Here is a 16,697-nt window from a genome sequence, read left to right on the forward strand (position 1 = left end):
TTTATTGCAAGAGAAACGATAAGTTTTTGGCTGTAGAAAAAGAAGTGTTGTAGCATAATAGTCAGTGGTGTAATCTAACCTTGCTGTAATAATTAAATATTCTTATGTATCATGGAGTTTATTAGTCAGGAACACTATGAATCAAATTGGATTGGATGGACGAATTACGGAAGGCATATTAACGCGCTCTACATCAATAAACGTATGCTGATAATAGAAGAGTGTGATCCAAAAACGCGCTGCCCATTTCGCAATTTATATATATATATATATATATATATATATATATATATATATATATATATATATATATATATATATATATACACACAGTATACGCTTATGTTTGAGCCCTCTATCATTATATTTTAAGCATTTATGTTCCAGAATAACGCCAATCCTTGTCTAAAAGATTGTGTTATTGTGCATGTCACTTGAAAACTCGCTCATTCCGTAGAACGGTGGATACAAAAACTAACCCAGTCCTTTCATAAAAATGGACTGAACGCGTTTTGGGATAACACTCTTCATGACCAAGTGCTTTCCACGTGGTACCTCCCTGGTTCCCTGATTACTCCCCTTAAGTCGCTATTTCAGTTTAATACATTTGGAACAACTATTATCCATCTCAAATTTATACCGCTCGCAACATCAACAATAGGACTGGCAACGCGGTTATTTTCATATCTTCCAGCTATTTCGCAAATCTTTAAAAAATATAGTCAGTACGCACTAAACTAGCATCCCCCTTTTCAGCCGTATTACGTGATAATTCTGTGTGTGGTTATCAATAAGTGACAATGGATTTTATGCCGTTCCAAATCATAATGGCCACCGTAGCTGTAGAAGATATAGATTGTTTTCATTCTCTTTATTTATTTTTGGGAATTTTTTTAAAGGACGTACAGCATTGACGTGCAAAAATTTAGTGAAATTAATTTTTTTACTGTATATCTCAGCTACTATAAAAGCTAAATGAACAAAACGTTTAATGCTTCATATACATACATTACTCTTTGTAAAACACTATTTAGAATATTAAAGTAGCTAATAACACTACCCGGCATGAAATTTAGGCTACCTCCGTGAAGATAATAATCTTTTTAGCCCATTTTCACGGGTAGGTCCTGAAAACAATGCTTAAAATGTCACATCACGTCATAGTTTTTAGGTATTTTAGATATCCTCTCATCGGAAACGAGTTCGCATGTCACCTGGTAACACGCGTGTCATATGTTGGCTACTCCTGTCCTACACGATTACTTACATACTTACAAAATGTAAAGTTGAAAATGTGTTATTTGTTATACCATCTAACTAAGCTTTTGTCAGATATCAGGATACCGGTAATAAATTTGTATTTTCGTCTAGAAGTAGACACTGCAAAGAGATAAACCCAGGTACAGACCGGTCTGTCACTTCTAATGGGGTTGTAAAGTAATAGGCCTGCGTGATGTAACTTATGTTATTCAATTTCTGTTTACTAAAAACAGAACCGGAAATTTGTCGGTAAACAAAAATATTTGAAGAAATAGCTTATCTTATTCCTTTCAGGACAACGCATTATGTTAGCCGGAGGTTGAATATACTATCTGGGTGGTGATGTCACCTACCAATTTAAAATATGCGTATTCTACCTGAGAAACGAATCGTCAGTCCCATTGTAGTAGTAGTATATTGTGAAGTTTTTTTTTTTACTTAGAGTATTTTTTTCAGAAGTAATTGAGTGTTTTAGTGATGCAATGCAAAGGGCTACTCACATCGGAAGTGCAGAAATAATCCGGATAATATTTGTTACGTTTGTAGACGGTTTACTCCCAAAAATCAGAGGAAAAAATGTATAGGCTTCGAGACTTCGGACCCAATAGAGCAGTTCAGTGGGAAATTCGCATAACCGCATACTGAGTATAGTGGTAAAGCGTACAGTGGGTGGGGGTACTTCAGAATGAATGCCAACAAATACGCAAAGGAAAACGCTCTGGGTCCACACCTGTGGAGTAACGGTCAGCGCGTCTGGCCGCGAAACCAGGTGGCCCGGATTCGATTCCCGGTCGGGACAAGTTATCTGTTTGAGGTTTTTCCCGGGGTTTTCCCTCAACCCAATACGAGCAAATGCTAGGTAACTATCGGTGTTGGACCCCGGACTAACTTCACCGGGATCATCACCTTCATATCATTCAGAAGCTAAATAACCTTGATGTTGATACAGCGTTGTAAAATAACCAAAACGCTCTGGATTTGAAGGTTCTGACGAATAATTTGGTTTTCATACAAACTGTGTCTGAAACTATTATACGGTTAGAAAAGTCAAAGCAAGAGATGCCGGAAGCCCTCAAATTAATTTAGAAAATGATGCAGAGAATTAATGAGACATCAAGTACACCGGTTACTGAACGTGTAAAACAGAAGTGGAAATCAATTTTCTGTAAAAATAACAGATATGGAACATTGTGTAACATAAACAACAAATTAGTGGACATAGAGTCACCCGAGAATAAAGGACTGTCTCTTAGAGACTGCAATGATGTTAGGTTTTTTTTTTTTCGTTTTGATCCTATCACGTCATGCGACGTAGAGCGCAGCTTTCTACAGTACAAACTTTGGCAGATAACCGAAAAATATTTACGTTTGAGACACTGAGAATGTATCCTGTAGTAGGTACATTGCAATTCGGTACTGTAACTGCACTTCCTAAAGACGACCAATAGGATAAATGAAAAAATTAAAATTGATACATGCTTATTTCCACCATTAGCACTGTGTATAATTAAACACAAATACTTATAAAAGACAGGAGAATAAATGCGTTTCACACTATCATTGTGTAATGTATATTTACTTTCAGAATGTACATATGTATGTTTCCCCATACTAGCGTACTCTACTCTAAATAGCAACGTTGTTACCTCAACACATCTCTATCTACCTGCAGCGAGTCAACAACCTATAGTGCATGCACAGTAAACTTATTGTATCGGGTCCAAAGTCTCGAAGCCTGAGCATTACTAAACGTGCATATTCTTCATACTTCGGGAGTCAAATTGGTGACCAGGAAAAAAATGGTCATCAATTGTACTTGTACGACAAATCTTAGATTGTGGTTACATAAAACGTTACCATATGCTGTAACTATGGTGTGGCAAGAACCAACAAATCATATTAATGATTGTTACTTCTGCATGACAAATACAGAAAAAGTTATTCAGTATCCAAATATATCTTTTGCCATGCGACCTGTTTCGCATAGCGAATAATTGTCTGTACCTGTACCCCCTAAGGCAAGGGAGTAGTGATAGTAGTGGTGAAGGAAATAATGATCCCCGGTCTGAGTTGTCCTCGGAGCCAGAGCCTCTACTTCAATAGATCCTACTTTCAACCAGATAATTCTGAAAGTGAAATACATTGTAGAGCAAGTACACTTGAATGATTTGGCACGTGACTTAAATTTGTCGAAAGAAAAATCTGAAATTCTAGGTTCTAGGCTACAACAATGGAAATTACTTGCACCTGGTACAAAAATTACAGAGTTTCGAAATAGACATCAGACATTTGAAAAATATTTTCCTATGGAGAAGAATACGTGTTTCTGTGTAGACGTTAATGGTTTAGTGATATTGTTGTTTTTTGTGTTTGTGGGACAGCCTTGCTACAGAAAAGCATTGTATGGTACAATAGTGGGACAAGCGGCAGGAATATGTCCGGGGGAATGTAATGTAAAAAAGTACCATTAGTTTGAATGATAAGATTCTTCTTCCTTCCTTATACAGGGACATCACTTTATTTTTACCAACATTTTTAACATTAACCTGGCTATACTCGGAAACGCTGCTATCCCCCTTCCATTACAGGAGTTTGGTTTTACAAGTGCAATATGTAAACAAATCATTTTACTAGCTATAGGAGGAGAGAAAAGTAGTGTATCCATTTAAGTTATAGGGAAATACAGTATTACGATTTTCAGTTTGATCATTACTTTTACGGTATTTTATAAAAAAATAGTGGAGTAGTAACAATTTTTTTTTTCACAAACTCAACTCTTCAGGCGGTTATATTCATTATGTAATGTATACTTTATTCAGCATATTACTAACCTAATTTATTCCTGAGAATTTTGTGAGCACTTCCGTAAGAAACCCCAATTTCTACAGCTAGCTTCTTGACCGACTTATTAGGACTTCGCTGCACCCTTTCTCTAGCATCTTCTGTCACCTTTGTCGGCCATCTTACACTTTGTTTTCCTTTCTGTACACCCTGTTGCTTTAAATTTATCTACCAGATTAATGACACTTCTACGAAAATATTTCGTAATTATATAATCAGGAAAGCGTAAAAAAACTGTTGTTCGCATTAGGTTATATTGTAATTCCAGTTTCCATCATTGTCCGTCATATCTACAAACAGTAAAACAAAACTCTTGTTTAAATAATACTGTTAAGTACCGTACCATATTATAGGGCACTGTACTTTCGGTAACTCTAATCTTCACTTCTGCTCAGTTCACACAGATAAATTCTGTTACACTACACACCATACCTGTGTGAAAATAAACAATAATAATATAAGCTGTTTCTTCTATAGAAAATGCAACATGTTTCTGAAACACACTGTACTCTGTACTGTTTATTTCACTGCTAGCAACAGCGGCCGTAAGTTTGTGTGGCGACTTTAGCAAGGACATTAGCGGAAGGGATGGGAATCAAGTACATTCAGAAACGCAGGTACAATAAAAATGCAAGGAAAAATAAAGTGATGTCTCGGTACATAAAACTTGGGCTGTTTAAGAATTTTGTTAAGGCACTCAACAAGGACGGTAGTAGGTGAATTTGCCTATTTACAATGCAAGTTTCCACAGTTAACATAAGCAAAATTGAAAGAAGAAATTTTTATTGGACCTCAAATCAGAAAACTCATGGAGGACGGAATGTTTGAGAAAAATTTACAAACGGTTGAATTAGCAGCTTGACAACAATTTAAAAGGATTGTGCGTGGTTTTCTCCGAAACACAAAATAAGAAGACTATGAAACTTTGGTGTCAAATCTGTTGAAATGCTACAAAAACATGGGTTGTCGAATGTATCTGAAAATCCATTTCCTTCATTCACATCTAAAAAATTTTTTCCGCAAAATGTGGGTGATATTAGTGATGAACAAGGAGAACGGTTTCATCAAGACATTTCCATCATGGAGAATAGGTACCAAGGTCGTAAGGATCCAGTAATTTTATTTATTTATTTATTTATTTATTTATTTATTTATTTATTTATTTATTTAAATAGTAGGCAAAGTGAGTACAAATTCAAAATTATACAACAAAAATGTTTCTAGTCACTACCCTAAGAGCTGTACGGTGTGGTCTTAGCCAATAATACAACATAAAATTTACAGAGACAGTTTACTAAATACACTAATTAATCTCGTTTTAACCTAACGTTAAATCAAATAAAATCTAAAATTAATTAAATATCTGCATGATTTTTACAGAAATATTTTAAAGACCTACATCAAAAACATAGTCTAGGAACTTTGACTTATTCCTTCAGGAAATATTTTTAATCAAAAATTTTAGAAAATTTAATATTGAAGGTACCTAACGATGAAAAAAAAATTCTTGAAGAAATATATAAAATATCCTAGACTATGTTGTTGCTGTAGGTCTTTAAAATAATTCAGTAAAAGAATCATGCAAATATTTAATTAATTGTATATTGTATTATGTAAATGCTTTACGCTTGTAAGAAAGATTATACAAATTTGATATTATTTTTATTTTAGCTATTTTAATATTCTGAAATAAAGTGCAATGTATATTCAGCATGAAAGTGACTGTATTTCATACCTTGTAGATCTTAATGTTCAATATGAGTGGAAAATCTGTGCAATTCATGAAATTAATACCAAAAAATTGCAACCAATTTGGAGAAGGAGACAGGACAGTATGAGTGATAGTCTCGTCTCCCAGTTTAAAAGCATAAACACATCTGAATTTCAGTGCATCCTTCGGAGTGTGTACGAGGTTCAGTCTGTAGATGATTGCGTCCCTTTCTTTGGCAACAGAAATCACGAACATTTTATTCAGTGCAAATACGACTGCATTCGAAGTGTACATTACATTAATGTTTATTATTGTACCTTCAAATACAGCACATCCGATGTGGGCATTTTTCAAATGAAACTTAAGGTCTTCAGTAAGTCCACAGAAGTTACATTTAGTCTTTTCATAATCTGACAAAGGGCAAGTTATGGGTTTGAACTGACAGATATCCAGATGTTGAAATTGTGACAAAGTTAAAATAGCAGCACATCCCAATCTCTTGTAGTGGCAAGGGAATTCAATGCTGTTAGCTATGGTCTCAAACGCGAAATTCCTTCCCGTTGTCACCATGCCGTTACATCAAGAGCATGTACGATATGTGACGCACACATTATGTCCATTAACACAGAAATATATTGGCGAGATTAAATATTTCTTGCATAATTGGCACTGTATCTCAGAGAGGACGATTTGACTGATTTCTTCAGCGATTGCATTCTTGGTGTGATATTCGTCGAGAAGGTCCAACGGTGACCGACAATGCTCAATTTGAGGGGAACATCTGCGTAATGAAATAATCTTTTCTGAAATTTTTAAAAGAGGTTTGTTGTTAGTGACGAACTTCTCCTTACATGAAGGACAGGAAGGGAAATCATTCTGACAAGATGAGCAAATGTTGTGTCCAGTTTTGCACATCATGATGGGGGATGACATGTGCTCCATGCATACTTGGCATTCTACTTCTCTCAAGGCTACTTCTTCTGTCTTCGCCATGTTGAATCACTCTTTCAGCTGCTTCATAGAATACCTAGGAAGAAAATTGTCAGGCTGGAGATTACATTATAATTTTACTAAAGTTTATGTTTAAAAATGTGATAAAATTTCATATATAATTTAGCCAATATAGAATTAGTCTGAAATCAAAAGAACACATTAGGAAAAATAATATAGGCTGCAGTAATTTCACATTTAATCTATACTAATAGGCCTAATAAAATTGTAACCTAAATTTTTCTTGTAATTTTCGTTTTCACAAAAATAGTTGGTGCTAACATGTATATTAAATTGTCCTGAGACCAAACTTTTGTTTGTGTGTCTGGATGTTTTTTTTTTCCTTTTCACGCGATAATGGCTGAACCAATTTATGCAAAAATTGGTATGTAAAATAAGTTAGGTCCCACTTAGATTTTAGGCTATATGGTATTCAAAATACTTTCTTTAAAAGAGGGGTTATAAGGGAGACTGAAGTAAATAAATCTAAATATATCGCTTATTATTGATTTTTTAGAATAATATTACGTAACAGAAATTTCTTTAAAAAAATTTTCCAACGAGTTTTATTCTAAGGGATTTTTTTTTATAGAATTGACTTTAAGAGATATACGACCTTTAAAATAACAATGTGCTTTGTATCAGGGCCGCCTCAATTCGTGGCTAACGAGAAAGACAGGCTATGGCGCGACGTCACATTCTTAGTCTTAACGTGGCCAACATTGAATAAGTTTATATACAAATGCACGTTTAATATAGCAATTCTTTTGTTTTTTAGAACTCTGAACATGTATTTATGTTAGGCGATTGTCAAGATGGCCATGGTTAGACCATGATAATCACGTGTCTCCTATTCGTTCCGTAGCCTGTCTTTCTCGTTAGCCACGGTCTCAATCAGACTGACGTAATAAAATTAAAATACATGACTGCGATTATTTAAGGTGGCCTTGTATAAAAAGCGGAAGATATTCATTTAACACTCGTTTTCAATTTATTGAGTATGCCTGAACCTGTAAAACTCATATTTAGGGGCTATATAAGAACAGATACATAATATGTTGTACAACATAATAGGCCTATAACAAGTTGATTAAATAGCATGAACCAGTGTCCAATGTTGGACATGCAGTATAATGCACTATGTTATTTGCATACAGGCTAAAAACATCTTCTTGCATTTCTTCTACAAATGATAAACGAGATTGTTACAGAAAAGGGTAAGTAAACTTAATCCTGACGTCTGTATATTTTTGTAAATTATATTCTTTTCGTAAAAATATGTACATTGTGCAACGCTGCTGAGCGATGAGTTCTTTTGAGTTAGTGTTGGACACATGGGAGAGGGCCCACACTAACCAATCGGAACGCGAGAATGTTTATGGGTTGGGAAGAGAGCTTAAAGTTACCACAGGTTACCTTTATCTGAAGCTAGGGACAGAAAATACGTGTACTCTGTAGTGCAGGCATGTCAATTGATGCCCATAGGAGCAAGCGCGCGCTTTAGAGCTCAAGAGAGCCTGAGCGCTTTACAACGGAAAGGAAAGAGATAAAGGGAAGAGAACTTATTAAAACTGTATCCATGTTAATTTTTAGATTTGCCTGAGAAGTATAAGTGCATTATAAGAATGTAAGTTTTAATTTTAATGCTCACTTTTTACAAGTTTGATTTTTTTTATTCAAAAGAAATATTTTCTCAGCTTTTCGTATAAAAAAGTGAAATTTTCAGATATAGGCCTATTTATTTAGTAGCCTTACAGAATGTTTTCGTAAATCTAATATACCGTATATACGTATTACTGAAGATAGTGTATTGAAAATTTTGAAAATATTCGTATGGAAAAATTGTTTGTAAGGAAATGAATTAACAAAGCAACTACTTTTACATCATAAGCAAAAGATACGTGCCCATATGTTGTAAAAATGTCAGCTTTATAGCTTCAGCAGATTTCGAGAAAATAATTTAATATTCTGATGATAGTAAGTTGCTCACAAATATCACCTTAAAAGCATAATGCGATAAGAGTTTTGTTATGTAATATTAGTTACACTTAAAACAGATACAGTACTTAGGTAACTTTGCTTTGTACTGTAATATTGTTTTGATTAGTTTATTGATTACTTTTGTAAGGCTAAAGATACCATCAATATAAATTCCAACTTATCGTGTCATAGGCCTACTCAAACTCTTTCTTTGGAATAGCACTTTCTTTATGAATGATGTGTTTCATCCACTTAATACAGTATAATATTATACTACTATGGAATTTAAGTGAATATTCCTTCTTAACTCTCTATTATGTTATTAAGATTTAAAGCACAAGTGCAATATTAAGAAATCAGTGTCAGTACTTTTGTTTTACAGACAATATAGATAATATTAAACAGAAAGAAGCCATATAAAAATAACGACATAAAATTTCATGTTCTGTTTGAAGTTTGTGCACCACTGTTTTCTTAATCCAACAGGTTGCTTGTTCATATACACAACCCTTCCTCTTTCCATACTTAGCGCTTGCTGCCCGCGCACTACGTCAAGGTGAGAAAAATGCGCTTGCTTTGACATCACTGCTGTAGTGTATTGTAAGCTAATTTTACGCATTGAAATCAGAGCGTCAAATGACCTACGCTATGTGGGAACCATATTTACTTCGTATTTCATCCCGATATCCCCACGCGTAGAATTAATTTGGCGAGCTGTGGTTTTGAAAAGACAGATTACGTTGACGTATGTCTAGTCGGCTGTTTACTTCTGCTGCATAAACATCTTGGGTTGATAATAATTAGGGCTCGGAAGTTGATGAAATATAATCTTTTTTCTGAGACATCACAGACAATGCAGGGTCCAATACAAACTCGTTCCACTTCAACACGAACCAATATAGCCTAATTTTATTTTGCATTTTCCTGCATTTTTCGATCTTTTATTGTATGTTGGTCATTTCTAAGGAAATATATTATTTTTTGTTGCATTTTTTGCCTTTGTCTGCTTTTAATGCACTTTCGTTTACGTTGTGGTCGTAGTTAATATTCGGGAACCTACTGCAAATTGCTTACGCAGTTTTATTGCGTCATGCAGGAATTTTCCTTATGATTGCATCAGCCTTAACTCCTGATCACGTGTGTAAAGTGCTTCCCACTATTGAACGCAACAGAACAAATACTGCAGCCGCAGTGCCCACAATCAGCATTTTATTGTACCTCACAAGTGAAGATGTACAAATGCCGAATGTGAAGTAAAACAAAGTTTTTTGATTCAGTTAGTGACTGAGTTTGGTGACAATGTATTTTCCACAGATGGAAGTAGGCTGTACTATTTTATGAGTTGTATGAAAGTAAAGAAAGTGCAGATGCAACCAGATAAGTTGTATGGTGAAAGCAGGCACGGCAATTAAATCATTTTACACAAAATGGTTCACATAAAATGCATGGCTCTTGTTCTTCATAGAATGTATAGAGTTAACAATGTGCGAAAACATGTAGGAAAAAATGGACAAGAAGTTAGAAAATGGAAAAGGTATTGTAAAACAACGTTGGGTACCAGTCAATGTGTAAAATCCAGAAAGTTCTGCAAAGTGAAAATTTTGACTTCAATGCTTTTGATTAAGACTTTTCACCAGGGGACCATGATCGTTTCAAGTATGCGCCCATGACGTCAGTTGAAGTAAAAAGGAGTTACTATTATTATTATTTATTTTTTTATTTTATTGGGTTATTTTACGACGCTGTATCAACATCTAGGTTATTTAGCGTCTGAATGATATGAAGGTGATAATGCCGGTGAAATGAGTCCGGGGTCCAGCACCGAAAGTTACCCAACATTTGCTCGTGTTGGGTTGAGGGAAAACTCCGGAAAAAACCTCAACCAGGTAACTTGCCCCGACAGGGATTCGAACCCGGGCCACCTGGTTTCGCAGCCAGACGCGCTGACCGTTACTCCACAGGTCTTGACTATTATTATTATTATAATTATTATTATTATTATTATTATTATTATTATTATTATTATTATTATTATTATTAAAATCTTGATCAATTTTTCAATTTCAGAAATTTAAGGTCATTTTATAGGTAATATTTTTTGTGATTTTTAGGTCATCAACTTCCGAGCCCTAATAATAATTCTACTTCTGTCTTTCAATAGATCTACAGTTAAGCAAAAGTACTGTAACTTTAGTATAGGCCTAAATCTACACAATGGAAGCCCATAATTTCAATGGTATGGGAAAGAACGTTGGGTTGCCCTGAACATAATTCTTTTAGAGCAACTACAAATCAAACGACTGGCCTCGATACCGAGATATTGCTGATAGAGTCCGTGCGGCACGACTAATATTATATGCAACTCCGGCGCCCTCTTACCCGTAGCGAGAAGAGGTTTCATTGGGAGTGGTCACACAGTTTACATTTGTTCATGGCCTAAATACTAATAACATTGGTATTCGCCTGTGGCTAACAGTCTTGTGACAGTAGACATTTGAAGTCCTCTCATATTTTGTTTCACCACGAATCTCGCGAAGGGGGCCCATACTCGGTGGGGTTCGAAAAGGAGTTAGCCTATGGAATGCAGGCTGAAGAAGGGAATGTGGGCTGCTGTAATAAAATCTAATGACTTCTAAATTTTATAGCATTCGTTGGGGCTAAGAAAAAGGCGAGAGACATAAAAGCATAAGGTCAGCTGGGACTTGCAAGCGACGTGTGTCGTTTCAATAGTAAGGCTCGCTCGGATTAGGCCTACACTGGAATGACACAATATCAGAGCCCCAACATTCTACTAATACAGTACAAAATATGAATTTTACAAGCGGTATGGTAAAACTACGAAATATACCACGCACGATTGTGTCGTGGTTATCACGCCTGCCGATAGTATTTGTGACAACTGGAGTTCGATGTCAGTGGTTGGTTATCAATCATTTATTCATAGTTCCCTGCAAACCCTGCGTTATCCAATCTTTCTTATTTTCTGCCTTCCTTTTAGTCTCCGCAAACGATTCATACACAGTATCTCAATGTCACATATCATCTTCTGCCACGAAACTCTTCTCCCGTTCACCATTCCTTCCAGTGCATCCTTCAGTAGACAGTTTCTTCTCAGCCAGTGATCCAGCCAATTCTTTTTTCACTTCTTTCTTCACTCACTCTTTCTAGCACAGCTTCATTTCTTATTCTGTCTGTCCATTTCACACGTTCCATTCTTCTCCATATCCACAACATTTCAAATGCTTCTAGTCGCTTTTCTTCACTTCGTCGTAATGTCTATGTTCTTGCCCCATATAATGCCACACTCCATACTAAAAACTTCACTAGTCTCTTCCTTAGTCCTTTTTCCAGAGGTCTGCAGAAATTCTATTAAAAGTTTCCTTTGCCATTGCTATTCTCCTTTTGTATTCCTGGCAGCAGCTCTTGTTACTGCTTATAGTATATCCCAAGTATTTGAAGCTGCCCACTTGGTGCTTACAGTTTTACATGGAAAAGGTAAATGTGGTAGCTTCCCGTTCCTTTCCGCACACCACTCTCTCTTTCGCATCTTGATAGATCCCAGGGGCCCCAGCGTGGAGATGACGAGAATGAATTTGTCTAATTAGGCCCTTCGAACGCCACTGAAATTCACCGCAAGGATTCACTTCTATCAGGATTTTTGATCCGATCAGAGACTGGGAAATCGCAATTAGCCTTTGTCCGTTATCCTGACTTGGATTTTTCGCGATTTCCCAAGTCTCTTCAATAAAATGCAGGAATATTATTAACTTACGGTCCCCACATATTTTAAGTGTTTTTGTTATTATTTATTATTGTTGTCGACCTGGTTGGCAAGTTGGTATAGCGCTGACCTTCTATGCCCAATGTTGCGGGTTCGATCCCGGGCCAGGTCGATGGCATTTAAGTGTGCTTAAATGCGACAGGCTCATGTCAGTAGATTTACTGGCATGTAAAAGAACTCCTGCGGGACAAAATTCCGGCACATCCGGCGACGCTGATATAGCCTCTGCAGTTGCGAGCGTCGTTAAATAAAACATCACAACATTATTGTTATTTTTTATCATTTCGTTATTACAGCTCGAATATTGTTATAGAATATTATAGATATATTAATTTGTCCTACAGAATTTATCTGTAATATTGACACTTAGTATTTTATTAGAAAAATTCGCTCAGGCGCCGGGGATCGAACCCGGGTCCTTGGTTCTACGTACCAAGCGCTCTGACCACTGAGCTACGCCGAATGCAATCCCGATCTGGTGCTGTGGATTGAATTCGGCGTAGCTCAGTGGTCAGAGCGCTTGGTATGTAGAACTAAGGACCCGGGTTCAATCCCTGGCGCCGGAGCGAATTTTTCTCCTAAAATATTAAGTAATGGAATATTGTTATTTCTGTTCTATTTCTGTCTACATAAGTTAGGCAATTTAATAAAAAAAATCTGTGTTATGTTATTTAAAAGTTCTTCTCCAAGCTTCAAAAGCCTATTTCTGAGATATTGGGCTAGTGTAGGAAAAGGAAAATTGTGTGCTGCGTATTTCGCCCTTTATAAATTTTTCTTCATTATAGTGTTCAAAGTTAAAATAATTTTTTACTAACTATTTTATTAATTACCTTTAGCATTTCATTACTGAGGTGGCATCCTTACATACAAAGTGTAAGGGGTATAAGTGCCGTCCTTTTCACAGTCGTCGAGGACGGTCTACAGGATCAAAAAATGTCCATGCAACATAGGGTCAAAACTTGATAGTTTTCCCAGAAAAAAATATTCCTTTTCTTATTTTATTTGCATTATAGCCTACTGCTTATATCGTTAGTAAAATTACGAAAACAATATACGAAATACGAAGAGCCTGAAATCCCATAAGGGCAACGGCCTCCTACAGGAGAGTGTAGGGTGAGCTGAAGGTCTACTACAATATACATCAGTAGGTATATCTAGCAAAGAGTTAATATTAATTTAAATAAGCATGTGTTTTCTGTTACTTTTTCGTGAAATGAAATAAAAATGCATGCTTAAATTTGTTAATATTCTGGCGTGAGAGACGTGGCAACATTCAGTAGGCAGTACTCTGCACAGACGTATGAGTCAGCTGAGTTAAAGGCAAGCTCCCTGTCCATAGCTCTACTGTCGAGCGGATGGCAGTTCAGCACAGGGTATTCAATAAACAGCTTACAATGTCATTTACAGTTTAGGAATATCATAATATGTTATTAATTTATGGAGAAAGTCGTCGTAATTCAAGCCAGGGAAGAAGGTTGTACTGTCAACGTTTTCCTCACAGAAGGTTGCCTAATTGGCGAACTTTTGTAGCATTCCTCAACGATTTTTAGAAACTAGGAGTCTCTTATTCCGTTTCGAAAATCACACAACCAGAAATTTGTTTAAAAATGATGCTGCATTACGGAAGCGGGAGAGATTAAAATTTTGCATTAGGAAAAAGTTCGTGTGATTTTGTGCAGAAAACTATTGTTTATTTTTTAGACATACGATAAAAAATGGAGCAATATTGTTACATAAAATGTAAATTTATCATAACGTTCTATTAATGAGGTTGAACGTTTGTATTTGCTGCTCTTTTTTGTAAACAACAGTATTATCATGGTCCGCTCCTGCATTACAACAGAGCATCTGTACCGGTAAGTCTGCATCACTTGAGCTGTACTGTGTACTTATAAACCCACTCCTCCCTATCCAGCAACGTTGCAAAACGTCTAACATTGTAAACTTTAATAATTAATTAGTTAAATATTGCAATTAGAAAAAAATTGTGAGGACATTTTTCTTCCTTTTGGTATGAATAATTATCAGTTAAAATAATGGCACTTATACCCCTTACACTCTGTATGCAGGAGCTGTCGAAACGAAACAGCCTCTCTAATAGAGTATTGAGATAAACTTGACGTTAGGTTGATAGATTTATTCTCAGTTTTGTACAGCACTCGAAACACATTATCACTTTCAATCCACTTAGCGGCTCGGTATGCCAAATGAAAAGCGCTGAAATATGTTAATGATTTTTCTGACATTAATGAGGTCTATAATATGTGTCAGTTAATTTCTAGATGTAGATTAGAACTACATTAAAAATTCATCCTGAAATACATTTTCCGTGTTATGTACTGTTGTGTTCAAGATTACATCTATTTATTACTGTATTTGTTAAATTTTATTGTACCATGACCGATACATCCATTCAAAATGCAATATGTGCACAATATAATCGCAAATATTACCCATAAATATGCTGAATATTTTATATTTATTATATACATTTACTTTTTATACACCTTAAGAATATGAAGAACACATAAAACAGGTTACAAATTGTTGTAGACCTGTATAAGCATTATCAGCTTTTCTCTGTTCCTGAAAACTCTGTTAACAAGGACATGTTGCTTTTTGAACGCCAGCTCCTCATGTCTTTAATAATAGTTAAGTAAAAATAATTGAATTTAAATGAACACGAAACCTGTTAAGAAGACAATATTAGGATTCAAAATACACTGCATAGCCTATAAATGTTTAAATCTGCAGAAAATCCTGAATAGTATATAATTACTGTATGTATGTGTAGCATATATATTTTTTTTTATTTTGGTAGATTATTTTAATGTGTGTGTATACACACACACACACACACACACACATTAAAATTAACACTCTCTGTTACCGTACCGGAAAAAATATAGACTCGAAAATATATTAATTATGTTTAAATAATCTTTAAATGGAGGATGTTAGCTATTTGAAAAACATTTTGATTTTGATGTCTGTCATAAAAGTAGCGGCTGGCATCTCTTATCCTTTCCTTAAACGCTAGTCCATTCGTTGTTTTATTGAAAACCATGGTCTGCCACTTCAAGAGTAGTTGTGATTGTTTTAATTTCAAGCTTGCATACCATCGTCTTATTTCTAGAAGTAATTAAAACTAACTTCATGGCATGACGCCTCCAGAAATCTGCTAGACTGATTCGCTAATTTCAAAAGTTGCGTAGCTGCCTTCGCATAACATTAATTTTATGATGTGGCGCCTCAAGAATTCTGCTACACTGATTCTCTAATTTTAAAACTCGCTCAGATGTAATGCTAGCAGTTTGCTAGAGGAGGGAAATATTGCTACTTTTCGAGCGTTCATGAATCCTGAGTCCAGTTACGTATTATAGATTTACTCCAATTTTAACTAAAGAATGAGAATGAGTATTACTGTAATGAACGGTATCTGCACTAAGAAAAGGAATACTCTTCCAGTAAAAGAGTTCTTATGCTTTTGTTCCTAAAAAGTGTTGGGCCACCAATGTCAGCTTTTAATTTCTTGCCTTACATGCAATAAAATTGTGGCTGTGACCTGAAAGGAGGTCTGCAGAGGAGACTGCTTGACGAAGAATAACTTTGGAAAAGAAGTGCAGTACGAGTCCATACAGAGCCTAATATAGGCCTAACCAAGGGCATTACAACAGTACCCCCTAAAATTTGTTTCCAACTACAACATTAGGTATATACCAGTAGCCATTAAAGAGTTACTCTTCAGGCATACGTATAGTCTTCACGTGATCAGATGGACTATAAGACAGAAGTACCGTTAGAAGCGCTGCGTGTTCAAGGTCACCTCTGTTCTAAACGCAATATGATCGTTTTCACTTCGCCTTTTTGCGGTCATCAGCAGTCAAAACTGACGTTCCATGCTGCCTCTTGTATGACATTAGCAGTCGTAAGGACGTCGTGTGTAGTTACAGTTCTGCAGTTGACAGTGCGATGGAATAATTTTATATATATTTATTTACTTGCAAGTGAAATGGAGAATATTTGCATTCGAATTAATACGTTACATACAATAACAATAATAGTAGTAGTAATAATAATAATAATAATAATAATAATGATAATAATAACAATAATAATAATATATTTATTTAA

Source organism: Periplaneta americana, chromosome 4 (genome assembly GCF_040183065.1).
Source record: "Periplaneta americana isolate PAMFEO1 chromosome 4, P.americana_PAMFEO1_priV1, whole genome shotgun sequence".
NCBI classification, from domain to species: domain Eukaryota; kingdom Metazoa; phylum Arthropoda; class Insecta; order Blattodea; family Blattidae; genus Periplaneta; species Periplaneta americana.